The following is a 17918-nucleotide window of genomic DNA, read 5'->3' as shown; positions in this document are numbered from 1 at the left end:
AAAACCAGATTTTTAACCCCTCCAATTCTGCAGTCTCTCCAGATTTTAACCCCTCCAACGCTGCAGTCTCTACAACGGAGGGTCCCATCTGGGAAGCGAGACTTCTTTTGTGCCAACAATTATATTTATATCTCCGCACGAAGGACCCCGATCTCTAATCTTCACTACAAGGCACTGGGTCCCAGGGACATATGCTACTCTGTTTGTTCTCCCCTGATTCTCACCGATGCTCCCAGCAGAAGATCAGTCAATCGATATCGTTTATCGAGCACTTGTCACGTATGGAGCACTTTACTAAGCCCTTGGGAGAGTACAGTAGAAGTTAGGATATATGATCCCTACTCTCAAAGTGCTTATAGATCAAATTAGACTGTGAGCTCGTCATTGGGCAGGGATTGTCTCTATCTGTTGCCGAACTGTATATTCCAAGCGCTTAGTACAGTGCTCTGCACATAGCAAGTGCTCAATAAATACTATTGAATGCTTATAATCTAGTGGGGGAGACAGACCCTTAATGATAACAATAATAATAATGGTATTTAAGCACTTACTTTATGCCAGGCACTGTTCTAAGCGCAGGAAAATTAATTACAGATGGCGGAAGTAATAGAGTATATGAGGTAAGAATATTAAGTACAAGGGGAATTGTGAGAACTCAAGCATTCAGATAGGAGGAAGAGTGTAAATGGAAGTCAGAGAAAATAAGAAGGGGAAATTGGAAATTAATCAGGGAAGGTCTCCGGGAGGAGATGTGATTTCAAGGATTTTGAAGACGGAGAGAGCCGTGGTCTGTCAGATACGTACGCTCGTTGTGGGCAGGAACCATGTCTACCAACCCTGTGGTATTTTATTCACCCAAGCACTTTTGTAGAGTGCTCTGCACACAGTAAGCGCTAAATAAATACCATTGATTGATTGATCGATCGATCGATGAAAGGGGAGGTGGTTCCGGGCAGCATACGAGTAGAGGTCAGGAGCAAGAGATCCGAGAACGGGGCGCAGTAAAAGTACTTCAGCCTGGGAGGAATGCAGAGCACAAGCTGAGGTGTAATCGGAGAGGACCGAGGATCGGTAGTCAAAGAGAGTTAAGTATAGCGATGCACTGCGCTAAGCCCTTATCATAACCCCAGCTTTGACTACTGCCTCGGCCTCCTCTCTGGTCTTAGAAAGTGACACATTTCCTCCCCACATGGTAAGGGGAGACAGACAAAGTAGGAGAGAGGAAGAGGGAGAGCTAATTGAGTGTCTCCACACCAATGATCAGGAGTTTCTGCTCGATGCGGAGAAAGACGGGGGGCTAAGCATCAACTGGGAAGAACGATCTGGTCAGCAGAGTGCCGTATGGATTGGGAAGGGAAGACGGGGAGACGGCAGAGGAGACTGAGGCAGTAGTTACGTGGGGATATGAAAAGGTACTGAACTAACATAGTGGTCATTTGGATGGAAAGGAAGGAGAACGATCCTGAAAATGTGGGAGAGGAAACATTTAGGGCAACAGATTGAATATAGGGGTTGGAATAATAATAATAGTAGCATTAACAATTCTGTTAAGAGTTAGTGTGCCAAACACTACGCTAAGCACTGGGATGGATACAAGGTAATCAGGTCGGACACAGATCCCGTCCCAGACAGGGCTCACGGTCCAAGTAGGACGAGCAACGGGTACTGAATCCCCGTTTTGCAGATGAGGAAACTGAGGCACAGAGCGGTTAAGGGAGAAGAAAGAGAGAAGACACGGCAATCCCCAAGGAATGAACTTTAACTGCATTAGCCAAATGAGTGGATAGACAAAGGGGGCGGAGTAGACGTATGGGAACGGAGGGGGGAAAATAATATCGGTGGTATTTGTTGAGCCCTTACTAGGCGCCTAGCACTGTATTAAATGCTGGGGTGGCTATGAGATAACCGGGGCCCACATGGATCTCACAGTCTAAGTAGGAGGGAGAACAGGTATTGAATCCCCATTCTGCGGATGAGGGGACTGAGGCTCAGACAAGTGAAGTGACTTGCCTAAGGTCACACAGCGGGTAAGTGGCGGAGTCGGGATTAGGACCCAAGTCCTCTGACTCCAAGGCCCGGGCTCCTTCCACTAGGCCACGCTGCTTCACTAATCCGCATGATTAGTGAATCATGTGAGCCCCACTGTGAGCCCCACGTGGGACAACCTGATTCCCCTGTGTCTACCCCAGCGCTTAGAACGGTGCTCCGCACATAGTAAGCGCTTAACAAATACCAACATCATTATTATCATTGTTATGATCAGGCTGTCTTCCCTGGAACCGTTCCTGGCGTTAGCTGAGGGCCCATCCCGGGAACCCGTCAAACCCTTCCTCTGCAGCCCTCCTTCCCTCCCTCCCCAAAAGACTGATCTGGGTGGGAGGCAGCCGGCCCACACCCTCCGGAGCGGGAAGATCTGCATTCATAATAATAATGATGATCGTGGTACTTGTTAAGCGCTGACTATATGCCAGGCACTGTACTAAGCGCTGGGGTGGTTACAAGCAAGTCCGGTCAGACACAGTCCATGTCCCATGTGGGGCCCGCAGTCTCAATCCCTGTGAGGGAACTGAGGCCCACCAGAGAAGTGGAGTGACTTACCCAGGGTCACCCCGCAGGCAAGCGGCGGAGCCGGGATCAGAACCCAGGATCTCCTGACTCCCGGGCCCGAGCCTTATCCCCGCCGCCGCTCTGCTTCACGATTGCATTTCATTGAGCGTCCTCCCTCCGGGGAGGACTAGTCTCATCCACCGTGACGGCAGGAAGCGGGTCAGGAGAAATACACCCACCCACCCACGCCTCTCGCCACCATCAGACAAGGATCAGAGAAGTTCCAGCTAAACACACCACCGCCGCCTCCAACCCAGGAAGGAAAGTCGGGAGGAAGTGAACTCCGCACTCATCTCTCTACCCCTCCCGCCATTTCCACCACTGCCAAACCAGGAAAGGGAAGGATGCTTCCTCGCCCCCGCCGTCGTAAGCCACGGAGGGAGCGTGAGCCCTTAAACCTGAAATGGGGGTAACGTCACGGCCGGACCCCTCCCTCTCCCCGGGCTTCTTACCATCCGAGGCAGCAGCACAACAGGAAATAGAAGGGGTTAAGCCTCCCCTCTCGGCACCACCACCAACACCACCACTAACACCACCGCAGGAAGCTTGGTATCACCACACTCACCCTTCCTCGGCACCAGGAAGACGGCAGAGGGAGAATATGAAAGAAGAGTACGGTTCTTCTGAGAAGTAACTTGAGGCCGGGCCGCCCGTCTCTAGCAGGGGAAGGCAGAGGAGAAAATGGCATCTGCCACACTCATTCATTCATCCAATAGTATTCACTGAGCGCTCGCTATGTGCAGAGCACCGGACTAAGCGCTTGGCATGTACAGTTCGGCAATCAACCCCGCCCGCCTGGCAGAAGCTCGGCGGTTCTCCGTCTCCAGCGGGTCACTCTATATTTTCTGTGGAAAAGTCTGGTCCGGGGAATGGGCGGTCCAGGGAATAACCGCTGTCCGTCCTACTTGGACTGTGAGCCCTGTCTGGGACAGGGACCGTGTCCAACCTGATTACCTCGTATCCACCCCAGCGCTTAGTATAGCGCTTGGCACACAATAAAGCTCTTAACAACGTTGTTAATATTATTATTATTATCATTCCAACCCCTATATTCAGTCTGTTGCCCTTGTCAGTCACACGGGGAAAAATGTCGGGGAACGAAAGGTTCGATGTTGAGTCGCCTCCTCTGCCGGCAGACCGGCCTCCCGAGATAATGGCAAGAAAGGTGGACTGTGTGGAAAGTACTAGGGAGACTTGGAGACGAAACCGTCCGTGGGGGGCATGTCGGCGTCGGGTTTCCACGGTGACGAAGGTGGGGCTGGACACCGGTAAGGTGCCCTGTGTCCTCACCATAGTGACCGGAAATGCCCGGTGGCAAAATAATGATTTCGACTCACGCGAATGGCCACGCCAACCGAACGGAGCACGCGAGCTCCCGCTAAGCCTTCAAGGTAGGCTTGGGGGGGGTTGGGGGGGGGATAAAGTAGGGGGGAACCACCTTTTTTCTACGGCCGAGTCTTCGGTCTGGGGGGCTCGGTCGATCTTTTGCTACGGAGGGGTGTTCTGTCCGGGGTCGAGGGTCCACGGGGGACCCAGGCAATAAGCTCAGCTCTAGTCACGTAATGGGTGTCGCTTGCTGTCGTATAGCTGAGACCCGCCTGCCGTTGGGTGACTTGGATCTCTTCGGGGCCGTCACTCAAATAACGGCCGTCGTCGAGTGTGGAGGGGAAGCAGGGGGACGAGTCGCTTGGCTTAGTGGATAGAGCCTGGGCCTGGGAGTCAGAAGGACCTGGGTTCTAATCCGGGCTCCCCCGCTCGTCTGCTGTGTAACCTTGGGCAAGCCATTTCACTTCTCTGTGCCTCATCTCTAAAACGGGGATTCAGATTGAGGGCCCCTTGCGGGTCAGCGACTGTGCCCAACCCGGTTTGCTCGTATCCACCCCCACGCTTAGTACAGTGCCTGGCACATAGTAAACACTTGACAAATACTGGGATTATTACCATAATTATTGGGGTCCTGGCTGACAAAGCAGTTGAAGAACACCCAGAGGTGTGGGTCTCCAGTGACCATCTGACTCCCCTATGCCTAAGCCACCAGGGAATGTCACTGTTTACTGGTGTACTGTACTTTCCCAAGCCCTTAGTACAGTGCTCTGCCCACAGTAGGTGCTCAATAAATACTACTGAATGAATGAATGAAGTGGTGAAAGCAAACTGGGGGGATGTGGAGGTGAGGGGAAGGGGAGAGACAAGCAGAGTTTCGCTTTACACTGAAGCGGAAATATGGCAACTCAATGCCTAGATGAGAAGCCGCACGCCCTAGCGGATAGAGCACGGACCCGGGAGTCAGAGGGACCTGGGTTCTACTCCCGGTCCTGCCACTTTGTCTGCTCTGTGACCTTGGGCAAGTCACTCGGTTACTTCATCTGTAAAATAGGGATTAAGACTGTGAGCCCCATGTGGGACATGGATTTTGTCCAACCTGATTGGTTCGTATCTACCCCAGTGCTTAGTACAGCGCCTGGCACACGGTAAGCAATTGACAGATGACCATAAAAAAAAAGTAAAAGAAAACAAAACACTTCCCAATCTTTTGTTCTCTCAAAACGTAGACCAATAAAAGGAGTTAAAACTATAAAGCTCTCCATCGGCTCCCAAAAAGCTCCTTCACGGCCCCATTACAGCCTCTGGGCACCGCGCGGTAGCCCCCGGCAGCCCCCCGGTAGCCTCCCGGCATCCAAATGCCCACTAACCGTCAGTCATATTTATCGAGCGCTTACCGTGTGCCTGTATCTACCGCAGCGCTTAGTACAGTGCCTGGCTCATAGTGAGAGCTTAACAAATACCGTAATTATCGTAACAGGTGCTTGAAGGAAACAGATCCAAGTGCAAGGGTGACAGAAAGGAGGAGGAGTAAGGGAAATGAGGGCTTAGTGGGGAAAGCCCTCTTGGAGATGGATCAATCCGTCGATCGACCGTATTACCGTAACGCCGAGCGCCGTACTAACGTTTGGGAGAGTACGACCTAACAGAGTTGGTAGCCACGTTCCCTGCCCGAAGGAGCTTTCAGTGTAGAGGAGATGCGCTTTTAGTAAGGTTTTGAAGGTGAGGAGAGTGGCGGTCTACTGTATTTGAAAGGGGAGGGAGTTCCAGGCTAGACGGAGGACCCTGACAACTTCCCGACAGCTCCCGCGAAGCTTCCGACAGCCCCACGACAGCCCCGTGACAGCCTGAGGGTCCCGTGACGGACCCCAGACAGACTCGTGACAGGCTCCCGACAGCCCCCGACGGCTCCTGACGGCCCCCTGACGGCGCTTCGACAGCCCGGGACCCACACCACAACCCTCTGACGGTCCCGACGACCCCACCGCGGCCCGCCCAGGGTCCCCGAGAGCCACCGGGCAACCCTCCGGCAGCTTCTGAGAGTCCCTTTCGGCCCATCGTAGACTCACAGCCCTAAGATCCCCCCCGACAGCTCATCCCGGCCCCGTCACACGCTCCCGCCTGCCCCCTCGCAGACCCTCACAGCCTCCTGACAGCTGACGGCCCCCGACAGGCTCCTCGGCGGCCTCCTCACGGCCCCCTCTCAGCCCCCCACGGCTCTCCCACAGCCCCTCGAAGCCCCCTCACAGCCCTCTCCGGTCCCCGACGACCCTCGACGGCCCCCTCGCAGCCCCACGAGGGCCCCCGACGGTCCTCTCGGCCCCCGACGGTTCCCGACGGTCCTCCCGCAGCCCCTCAACCTCTCCTGACAGCCTCCTCGCATCCCCTTGCAGCCCCCCCCCCCAATTCCCGACAGCCATTCAACCGCTCCCGAGAGCCCCCCTCACCGCCACCGGTGCTCCTGACAATCCCCCACCGGACCCCCCCATGGCTCCTCACAGACCCTTCGTGGCCCCCTTACGGTCCCCGACAGCTCTCGACAGCCCCCTCGGCCCCCCTCGGCCCCCGGCAGACCCCTCGCGGCTCCCTACGGCCCCTTCCTAGCCCCCTCGTAACCCCCCGACGGTTCCCGACAGCCCCCTCACGGTCCCTGACATCTCCCTGACAGCCCCCTCACGGTCCTCGACAGCCCCTCGAATCCTCCCGGTGGCTCTCGACAGCCCCCTCACAGCCCCCCGACGGCTCCCGACAGCCCCCTTAACAGGTCCTGACAGCCCCCTCGCAGTCCCCGATAACTCCCCGACAGCCCCTCCCGGTCCCCCGACAGCTCCTGACAGGCCCCTCGGAGACCCCTTCGCGGCCGCTGGCCCCTCGGTCCCTCGACGGCCCCTCGACGGCCCCCCGAAAGCCCCCCGAGGGGCCCGGACGGTGGGGGGGGAGGGGGGCAAAGGCCCAGAGGGGCTGCGGGGCCGGCGGAGGGGCGGTGGGAGGGGCCCACCCGGGCCGGCCACCCCCACCCAGACCCCCGGCCCAGACCCCCGGCCCCGAGGGCGTCCGGGAGCGGGCCCGTCGGAGTAAGGGATGCCAAGGAAAGCCGCGCCGGGCCGGGAGAGCCGGCGGGACCGGCCGCCACCCCGCCCCACCGCGGGCCCCTGCGTTCCCCTGCCTGCCCCCCTCTCTACCCCGGTCCCAGCTTCCCGTGCCCCCGGCTTACCGCGGCTCCCGTGCCCTGGGCTGGCCGGGCCCTCCATCCTCCATCCATCCATCCATCCCTCCATCCATCCCTCCATCCATCCCTCCACGCATCCATCCATCCATCCATCCCTCCATCCGTGCATCCTCCCATCCTCGGGGTGCCCTGGGCGGGCCGGGTGGTTCCTGGCCGGGGCGGGGCGGGAGGGTCCGGGGTCCCTCCTCTCCCCGTCTCCCGCCCTCCCCGACCCGCTGCGGCCCACGTGCGGCCCCGGGCCCGGGCCCCGGAAAGGTGGAGCGGCCGCCCGGCACCTCCCCGCCGCCGCCACCGCCGGAGCCCTCATTGGGCCCCGCGCTCTCACCGCTTGCTTTCAAATTTAGGCGAATTCTCTAAAAGGAAACAGGAAGCCCTCCTCCTCCCCCTCCTCCCCCCCTCCTCCCCCCCTCCTCTTCCCCCTCCTCCTCACCCTCCTCCTCTATTCCTCTTCCTCTTCCTTCTCCTCCTCGATCTCCTTCTCCTCCTTTTCCACCTCGTCTGTCTCCTTCTCCAACTCCTCTCTCTCCTCCTCCTCCTCCTCCTCTTCCTCTACCTCCTCTACCTCCTCCACTTCCAACTCCTTTATCTTCTCCTCCTCTCTCTCTCCTCCTTTGCCACCTCCTCCACTTCCGACTCCTTTATCTTCTCCTCTATGTCTCCTTTTCCAACTCCTCTGTCTCCGCCTCTGTCTCCTCCTCCTCTACTTTCTTCTCTTTCTCCTCCTTTTCCTTCCCCTTCTCCACCTCAATCTCCTTCTCCTCCCGTTCCCACTCCTCTTTCCTCCTCTCTCACCTCCCCCTTCCCCATCTCCATCTCCTCCACCTCCTCCTCCTCCACCTCCTCCTCCTTCTCCCCCTCCATCTCCTCCTTCTCCTCCTGCTCCAACTCCTCTATCTCCTCCTCCTCTCCCAATTCCCCTACCTCTTCTACCTCCTCCCTATCTCCTCCTCCTCCTCAACCTCTTCTTCCTCGCCCTCCGTCTCCTCCTCCCCCCTCCGACTCCATCTCCTTCTCCACCTTCTCCTCTTCCTTTCTGCACCTCATCTCCTCCTCCTCCTCCACCTCCTGCTTCTCCACCTCATCTCCTCCTCCTCCTCCACCTCCCGCTTCTCCACCTCATCTCCTCCTCCTCTACCTCTACTGCCTCCTCCTCCTTCCCCTCGTCCTTGTCATTCACAACTCCTTCCCTCTGCACCGGGGCTCCTTCCCCAACCCCGGCCCCCATCCCCTCCTAATAATAATAACAACTGTGGAGTTTGTTAAGCGCTTACTATGTGCCGGGCACCGTACTGAGCGCCGGGGTGGATACGAGCGAATCGGGTTGGACCCGGTCCCTGTCCCACGTGGTACTCCCAGTCTTCATCCTCATTTTCCAGGTGAGGGAAGCGAGGCCCGCGGAAGCGAAGCGACTTGCCCGGCACCGCACAGCAGACAGATGTCCACGTAGCAGACGGATGTCCGCAGCAGACTGTGTCCTGCCCGATTCGATCGCATCCGCCCCAGAGTTCAGTACGGTGCCTGGCATGTAGTAAGTGATTAATGAATGCCATGATTAATAGTAATTATTATTAAACGGGGGAGCGGGGATTAGATTGGAGGTCCTTCTGACTTCCAGGCCCGTGTCCCATCGACTACGCCACGCTGCTTCCCTCCTCTTCCCGCTTCCGCCGCGCACGGCTCTCCGTCCCCGAAGAAGGGGCGGCCCACGGGGTGGGTCCCCCCAGACACATCTCCCTCCCACTGCCCCCTACCCTCTCTCCACAGTCCCTGTCCCACAGGGGGCTCACGGTCTTAATCCCCATTTTACAGATGAGGGAGTTGAGGCACAGAAAAGTGAAGGGGCTCACCCAAGGTCACGCAGCAGACACGTGGCAGAGCCGGGATTAGAACTGGACTAAGCGCTGGAGTAGATACAGGATGATCAGGTTGGACACAGTCCCTGTCTCACGCAGGGCTCAGAGCCTTAATCCGCACTGTACGTTTGAGGGAACTGAGGCCTAGAAGAAGTGAAATGACTTACCCAAGGTCACACATCAGGCAATTGGCAAAGCCAGGATTAGAACCCCGGGTGCAGAGAAGCAGCGTGGCCGAGCGGGCCCGGGAATCAGAGGGACTGGGTTCTGAACCCAGCTCTGCCACTCGCTTCCTGTGTGACCTTGGACAAGTCACTTCACTTCTCTGGGCCTCGGTGTCCTCATCTATAAAAATGGGGATTCCATAGCCGTTCTCCCTCCTGCTTAGACTGCGAGCCTCACGTGGGACAGGGACTACGTCCAACCTGATGATCCTGAATCTACCCCAGCTGAGAACTGTGCTTGAAACATACAAAGTGCTCAGCAGATGCCATGACCGATCTACGCGGCAGACACGTGGGGGAACTGGGTTGAGAATTCAGGTCCTTCGAATCCCAGGCCTCTTTCCACTAGGCCACGCTGCTCGATCGATTCTCTTCGATGGGATGAGGTTCTGCCACAAGCTCTCTACCATCACGTCTCTTCCCTTCCTTACCTTTCCTTTTTCTCTTTTTCGCCTATTTCTTACTCCATATCAAACTACTCCAAACCCTGGTACCTCTTGCCAATTAAATTATACCCCTTCCTCCTCTCTCTCATACAACTGCTGAAAATCTACCCCTTCAAGCGGCGTGGCCTGGCGGGTAGAGCCCGGGCTTGGAATTCAGAAGGACCTGGGTTCTAGTACCGGCCCCGCCTCGTCTGCTGTGTGAACTTGGGTAGATCGCCACTTCTCTGGGCTTCAGTTCCCTCATCTGGAAAATGGGGATTAAGGCTGTGAGCCCCATGTGGCACGCGGACTGCGTCCAACCTGATTTGCTTGCGTCTCCCCCAGCGCTTACTACAGTGTCTGGCACACAGTAAGTGCTTAACGAATACCGTGAAAAAGAAACACAACAAAAAAAAAAACTCCCCAGCTGCAGGAACTGCTAACCGCCCATGAACTCATCATTTTTTTCCTCCCTATATTTTATGAATAAGATGAAAGACGACACGTCTCGTGCCTGAGAGCCCCCAGAACCGGACGTTTATTCAGTAGAAAGAGCCGTGCTAAGTAATGCTCTTCATGGCGGGACACGGCTCAAGGACTCAGTAGCGATGAATACCCTGATCAGGTTCCTCGGTCCGTTTATTTTGTCATGCAGTCAACTTTATTACCCACCATGCGCCTGCCCCGGCTGAACAGCGTCAAGAATTTTTTTTGGAAATGTTTATCTACTAGGAAAGTAGCAGAGAAATTTCATTTTTTTTTAATTTCTCCTTGGATTATTTTGTAATTCTAGAAGGGAAAAGATGAGTGTATTTTATATTACCTGTGTCTAATAATAATGATTGTGATATTTATATTACTTTACACCTACCCACTCTTTCATTCATTCATTCATTCAATAGTATTTATTGAGCGCTTACTATGTGCAGAGCACCGGACTAAGCGCTGGGAATGTACAATTCGGCAAGAGGGAGAGACGATCCCTGCCCAGTGACGGGTTCACAGTCTTTGTACTCTCCTGCACGCTTAGTACAGTGCTCTTCATAGCGTAAGCACTAAATTCCATTAATTGATCGATTGATTATCTCCTCACACTGATGACTTGCTGGGTCTCTCGGACTGTTATTTAGGCAGCGATTTCCTTTAAGGAATCAAGAGGCCATTGGTTTCCATCCTGACTTACTGATTGTTGCTGGAAAATGGTTTTCTAGTGCTGTAGGCCTCTCTAATTCCCATAATCATTTCTGAAAGGAATCATTCAGTCAAATGACCGCATTTATCCCCACGTTGGAGACTGTAGCCTAGCGAAGGAGACTTCCAAAGAACAATTTCAATTCCTTTTCTCTCTCATTCTCTCTCCAAGTTACACTTTCAAGCCCAGGGGTGAAAGTAAGATCCAACGATCTGGAAGTGGACACTGGGACAGGAGTGGGGAACGGGAGAGATGGGAAGAGTGTTATTACTTACTCTTAAGTATTTCTGCAAATGTCTTTACAGTCCCAACCACAAATGATCTTCGAACCCTGACACAGGAGGCGAGGAGGAAACTGAGTTTGATGATTACTGTCCAGCTTGTTATTCTACCTTCTGTCGTCCCATCCTCTGAAATCACATCCAAAGGAAGGAGAAAAAGCTTCACAGTTTTCTGTTCGTTTGCCTGAACTATCAATCCATCAAGGGTATTTGTTGAGCTGTGTGCAGGGCACTGTATTAAATACGTGGGCGAGCATAATACAAACGAGTTGAGAAACACATTCCCTGCCCACAACGGGCTTACAGTCTAGAGGGGGAGACAGACATTGGCATAAATAAATAAATTACGGTTAGGTACGTAAGTGCTGGGGGGGGCTGAATAACAAATGCTCAAAGGAAACAGATTCAGATTCACCGATGACGCAGAAGGGAAGAGGGAGACAGGGGAAAGAGAGTTTAATGTGGAAATATCCATTTTTTAATGGTAGTTGTTAACCGCTTACTATGTGCCAGGTACTGTATTAGATGCTGGGGTGGATACAAGCTAATCAAATTGGACCCCGTCCATGTCCCCCATGGGGCTCACAGTCAATCCCCATTTTTCAAATGAAGGAACTGAGGCGCAGAGAAGTTAAATGATTAGGCCGAGACACAGAGCAGAGAAGTGGCGGGGCCGGGATTAGAACCCAGGTCCTTCTGACTCCCAGGCCTGTGCTCTATCCACACTGCTTCAAATTCTCTTCATCTTTTCCTCTTCCACTGCAAGGATTTATGAAATGACCCCCCCCCCGGAGAAAACGCAAAAGACACTCACCCTTTAAACCACTGTTCCATGAGCCGTTTCTCTAGTGGTTTGTCTACACAGAAACATGACAGGGCAAATTTGACCATTTTAAACCACAATATCTCCAGTCTCACAAGGAAACAAACACACTAAAACACAAATCATTGGGGAGCGAGTTGTCGACTAAACAACCACAATACCCCTGGCCTCGTCCCCACAGCCAAACCTAATGTTGTAGAAGAGATATTTTTAAATTGGTTCTCATGAGTAGGACCACACAGAGTGTTTAGAGGCTCCCGTGGGCGGGGATTGCGTTACATCAATCGATGATATTTACTGAGCGCTTACTATGCGCAGAGCACTGTACTAAGCGCTTAGGAGCGTACAACAGAATTAACAGATACGTTGCCCCCGACGAGCTCACGGTCCAGAAGGGAAGCTATCAATAATGGCTTCCCCGTTTCAGAATCACCGTCTTAGATGCTTCCCTTTCAGACGAGGAGAAGCAGGGTGGTCTAGTGGACCGCAGCATCTATGTCCCTATCTGTCATATTTTTTGATTTAGATTAATGTCTCCCCTTCTAGACCGTAAGCTCGTTGTGGGCAGGGAAGGTGTCTGTTTATCGTCACGTTGTACTATCCGAAGCGCTTAGTACAGTACCCTGCACTCAATAAGCACCCAATATATACGATCGATTGGCTGACTGACCCGGTTTCTAATCCTGCCCCGTGGGGGACAGGAACCGTGTCTGACCTGATTATCTCCTGCCCCAGCGCTAATAGAATAGACACATTGTCCGCCCACAACAAATCTGGAGTCTACAGGGTGTCCTCCTAGAAGTCCTTCTGACTCCCAGGCCCAGGCTCTATCCACTAGGCTGCTCCGGATGTTATGAGAAGCGATACCCGCCCGGTTTTGCCAGCAGCATCTGGAGGACAGAAGGGCGGGTGGCGGCTCTCTCTGAGAGCAGGAAACGTGACAGTCGTTGAGGGACTTTGTAAATGAACGTGGTTTGGGGACTTACTACTCGTTCATTCATTCAGCCGTACTTCTTGGGCGCTTACTGCGTAATGAGCGCTTGGCAGAGTACGATAGAGCAATAAACAGACACGTTCCCCGCCCACAACTGAGGCTTACTTGGACCTACAACCCCAGGCCCTAGAAAGGGCCGGAAGCCCCAAGCCACGCAAATTTAAGTTTGCATCGGGCTCGCCCACCCCCGGCCGCTTGGTGGAACGCACGCCCACCCTTTATCCGTCAACGGTATTTACTGACCGCTTACTGGGTGCAGAGCACTGTACTAAGTGCTTGGGAGAGGACGCTGTAAGAGGTGGGAGAGAACGTTCCCTGCCCCAAACGAGCGTACGATGATATAAATAAAGGACGGATACGGACGGAAGTGCCGTGGGACCGGGAGGGAGAGGTGAATAAAGGGAGCAAATCGGGGCGACGCAGAAGCGAGTGGGAGAAGGGGCAAGGAGGGCTTAGTCAGGAAGAGACGCGCCTTAAATGAGACTGAACGGTGGGGGAGGGTGATTTTCCGTCAGCAACGGAGAGGGAGGCTGTTCCGGGCCAGTGGCGGGACGCGGGTGAGACGCGAACGGCAAGACAGACGGGATCGAGGAATCTCTAGGAGATTCTCCATGAAGAAGTGGGCCCGGAAGAAAGCTCCAACTTCCGGTTTTCCCTGGCCAGGGCAGGCAGGAGGGGACTACTCCGCGGGCGGAGTAAAACCAGCCTCTCTAAAATAACCCAGCTCTTCGGGGGGGTTGGTTGCCGGGGGGAGGGGAGAGGCGACGGGGACGAGGTGAGCCAAAGAACGCCCGAAGGGGCGGGCAGGGCTGACCGCGTTCATCTCCACAGGGGCAGAGACTTCCTTCCTGTAGCCGACGCCTCAGACCTCGAAGGACTCTGGGCCGAGCCCTCGCTCCTCAGGGGACGCCAGCCCGGCCCCTCTCTGTTAATCGTCGTGCCGAGGTCAAGGGTGTCCGCTCCCGCCGCTCCCCTCTCTCTCCGTACGTCCGGCCGCGAGGTCGGCCGTCCGGACCAGGGCCGACTTCGACGGCGGCGCTAGGGTGGTTGGGGGGCATCGTGTGATAGTTGTGCCCTCCTGGTCAGTTTAGGGACCGACCCTCTCCTCCCATCCCCACACCGGGACGCCTGTGCCTTGCCCTCTGGTGTCCCACTGTGGACACCCTAATGATAATCGTGGTATTTGTTAAGCACTTACTACGTGCGAGGCACTGTACTAAGCACCGGGTGATCGGGTTGGACACGGGCCCCGTCCCGTAGAGGTTTCACGAGTCTCAATCCCCATTTTACAGAGGAGGGCACTCAGGCGTGGAGAGGCCAAGTGACTTGCCTAAATTTACACAGCGTACGAGAGAGGGAGGCAGGATTAGAACCCAGGTCCTTCTGCCTCCCAGGCCCGTGCTCTATCCATTAGACCGTGCCGCTTCTTGTTCCCGGGCCGTGTTTATCTCGACCCCTCTTGAGCCTGGCGTCCGCCGACCCCGCGGCCCGTCCCTTCGGGCGGCTGATGCGCGTTGCCGTCTGACTCGCTTCCGTAGTCCTAATGATAATTTTAGGAGTGCTTATCTTGTGCGGAATACTGCACTAAACGCTGGGAAGAGGATACGAGTGGGATTTTTGTTTTGTTTTGTTTTTGCGGGGGGGGGGGGGGGGGTAGGTGTTTAGCACTTACAGTGTGCCAGGTACCGTACTAAGCCCTGGGGTGCCTATAAAACAACAGTCCATGGCCCACATTGGGCTCACGGTCTTCATCCCCATTTTACAGATGAGGTGACTGAGGCACCGAGAAGTGAAGTGACTCGCCCCAAGTCACACAGCTGACATGTGGCCGAGCAGGGATTCGAACCCATGACCTCTGACTCCAAAGCCCGGGCTCTTTCCGCTGAGCCACGCTGAAGTGACTAAGCTATTGTCACACAGCGGATGTGGTGGAGGCAGGATTAGAACTCAGGTCCTTCTGGCTCCCAGACCCATGCTCTATCCACTAGGCCATGCTGCTTCCCTGCTTTGGTTTAGAGCTGCGTCATTCATTCATTCGATAGTATTTACTGAGCGCTTACTATGTGCAGAGCACTGTACTAAGCGCTTGGAATGTACGAGTCGCCAACGGACAGAGGCAGTCCCTGCCCTTTGACGGGCTTACGGTCTAATAAGAACGTCGGTATTTGTTAAGCACTTACTACGCGCAGAGCACTGTTCTAAGCGCTGGGGTAGATACGGGGGTCATCAGGTCGTCCCACGTGAGGCTCACGGTTAATCCCCATTTTACCGCTGAGGTAACTGAGGTGCAGAGAAGTTAAGTGACTTGCCCACAGTCACACAGCTGCTGACTGGCAGAGCGGGGATACGAACCCATGACCTCCGACTCCCAAGCCGGGGCTCTTTCCACTGAGCCTTGCTGTATAATCTGGCTACGGGCATCTGTGTATCAATAAATACCACTGAGTGAGTGATTCATTCATTCACTCCTATTTACTGAGCGCTCACGTGCGGAGCACCGTACTAAGCGCTTGGAACGGGCAATTCGGCAACAGGTAGGGACGATCCCTGCCCAACAACGGGCTCGCGGTCTAGACAATCTAGCGATTGGTGTCAGCTCCTCTCCTGAGGGGCTAAGGGATAACCTAAGAGGTAGTTGGCCAGTCCCCAACTCTATAAAGACCCCCCCGGGGATTTCCTATCGTCCCCCAAACCTCTTAGAAGGCAGATCCAAGGACGGAATCCAACTACGAGTTGTATTTATTGAGCGCCTTCTACGTGCATATAAGCAGCGGGGCCTAGTGGAAAGAGCACGGGCCTGAGAGTCAGAGAACCTGGATCCTAATCCCAGGTCAGCCACGTGTCTGCTGTGTGACATCGGGCAAATCACTTCCCTTCTCTGGGCCTCAGTTACCTCATCTGGAAAATGAGGATCAAGACTGTGAGGCCAACATGGAACACGGACTGTGTCCAATCTGGTTACTTTGCATCTGCCCCAGCGCTTAGTACCGTGCCTGCCATGTAATAACCGCAGAACGGGTACAGTTTTCCAAACTAGTCTCACACAGAGAGGCAACTAAAAGATTCTTTGCTAGAATGACGACAGCACCGAAGATGAAAACGTGATGTTTTCAATCTAATTTTCCTTGGGCTAATTTCAATTCTTTCAATTCTCGGAGGGAAAGCTCAGCTTGTTCTGTGATCTACTGGTGGTTATTTTGATGGTGTTTATCTGCTGCTTTCAACAGTCAACTGGGCTGGGCGCTGGTTTTGTATTTACTGTTTGGGGTTTGACTGATCTGGATCGTGATGACTTATGAAGAATTTTTTCCCGAGGCCCTTTTGGCTCTGAAGATGTTAAGCAGGCCTGGCTTGCCCCTCCCCACCTATTCACGGCCTCTTCCTCGTCCTCGATGGTATTTATTGAGCGCTCACTGTGTGCCCGGCACTGTACTAAGCGCTTGGGAGAGTCCAATGGAACAGAGTGGGCAGACGCGTTCTCTGCCCCGCAACGCGCTTCCCGCCTCGAGATCTTCCTCAGTCCTTCTGCCCCGCAAAGGACCCCGCAAAGAATCCTTCGTGACAGCGCCTCTCCTGAGACCTGACTTCCGCTGAGGAAAAGATGGTGACGGTCACCCTAAAGACCCCCAGGGATTTCCTACCGTGAGCCCCTCTAGACTGTGAGCTCACTGTGGGCAGGAATGTGTTTTATCGTACTCTCCCAAGCGCTTAATACAACGCTTTGCGCACGGTAAGCGCTCAATAAATACGACTGAACGAATACCATCCTCAGACCCTGTGTCAGAACCTACTCATCTTTCCCGCAGCCTCGCTTCAAACTCTGGCCTCCAAGTTCTTGCTTTAAACCCCTGCCATCTAAACCCACTCTCTTCTTAATGGTATCTTGAAGCCATGACTCTGTACCGGGCGCCGTCCTAAATCTGGGGTAGATGCAAGCTAATCAGGTTGGACACAGTTCAAGTGCCACGTGGGGCTCCTTCACCATGTCTCTCTCTCTCCTCTTGTCTCTGACCGTTTCTCTGGGTCCCTGACTTGCTTTGATGGCTGCCTCCCCGCTTCTAGACTGTGGAGCCCACTGTGGGCAAGGACTGTCTCTATTTGTTGCTGGATTGTACTTTCCAAGAGCTTAGCACGGTGCCCTGCACACAGTAAGCGCTCGATAAATACGACCGAATGAATGAATGAATGGAAGAGGAGCCCGCGGGGAGGAAGAAGGCAGTTCGAGGAGGAAAGGAAGGAAGGGGAAAGAAGAGGGAAGGGAGGGGAGCGGGAGAGGAGCATGGAGGTGATAGAAATACGGGAGGGAGAAAGGGATGGAGAAAAAGAAAGTGAAGGGTTTTTGGGGTTTCCGAGCCCCCACCGGGCACTGGGGCCGCGTAACTCTCCCCGCCCCCACCGTGGGCCTCAGTGGAGAAGGGTTGCCTCCCTACCTGGTCCGGGCTCAAGCTGGCCTGGGAGGGGGTGGGGGTCTCAGGCCACGGATCCCAACGGAAGGCGGGACGGAACAGTTCCTCCACCGCTCCCAGTTCCCTTCCGCTCACGTGGCCCGGTCCGCCCAGGTAGCCGGGGGCGCCCGGCGGGAATCGGCCTTCCGGAGCCACGCTGGCCAGGGCACCTCAGGGGGTCGCACGAGGGCTGAGGGGGCCCGGCTCTGGCCCCTGGCCCTGGGCAGCGGGGTCTTCCCCCGAGGAACGGGGAAGAGGTCGGGCTCCCCGTCGACCGGCAGGCATCTCGGCCGGCTCGGCACCTCCTCCGGGCCCGCTCGGGGCTCCGACGGAGCATCCTCGCCTAGCCGTGACCGCGGGCCAGCTTGGCCTCCGTGGGTCCGGAGGCTCGGGACGACCGCGGCTCTGCGCGGCGGACGGGGGCGGCTCCGCCCGCGGGCACCCCGACCGGCAGGACGGCCGTGCCAGGGGAGCCCACCCGCTTCGTCTCCACGGACTGCGATCCCTCAGTGAGCTCCTGCG

General features: G+C 55.3%; 1 long non-coding RNA gene across 2 annotated transcripts in view; it reads right to left on the bottom strand.

Annotated features, from left to right (window-relative positions):
* LOC120638269 overlaps nucleotides 1–7207 on the bottom strand; it is a 334023-nt gene extending 326816 nt beyond the window's left edge. The window contains exon 1 of one of the 2 annotated variants that reach the window (XR_005659839.1): nucleotides 7145–7207. This is a non-coding gene — a long non-coding RNA (uncharacterized LOC120638269). Of the gene's footprint in view, nucleotides 1–3172; nucleotides 3242–7144 lie in introns of those variants that run through there. The other variant, XR_005659838.1, reaches the window with a different exon arrangement.
* Nucleotides 7208–17918: the final 10711 nt, after the last annotated feature.

Source organism: Ornithorhynchus anatinus, chromosome 1, assembly GCF_004115215.2.
Source record: "Ornithorhynchus anatinus isolate Pmale09 chromosome 1, mOrnAna1.pri.v4, whole genome shotgun sequence".
NCBI lineage: Eukaryota > Metazoa > Chordata > Mammalia > Monotremata > Ornithorhynchidae > Ornithorhynchus > Ornithorhynchus anatinus.
This window is presented reverse-complemented; position numbering and strand designations above follow the sequence as displayed.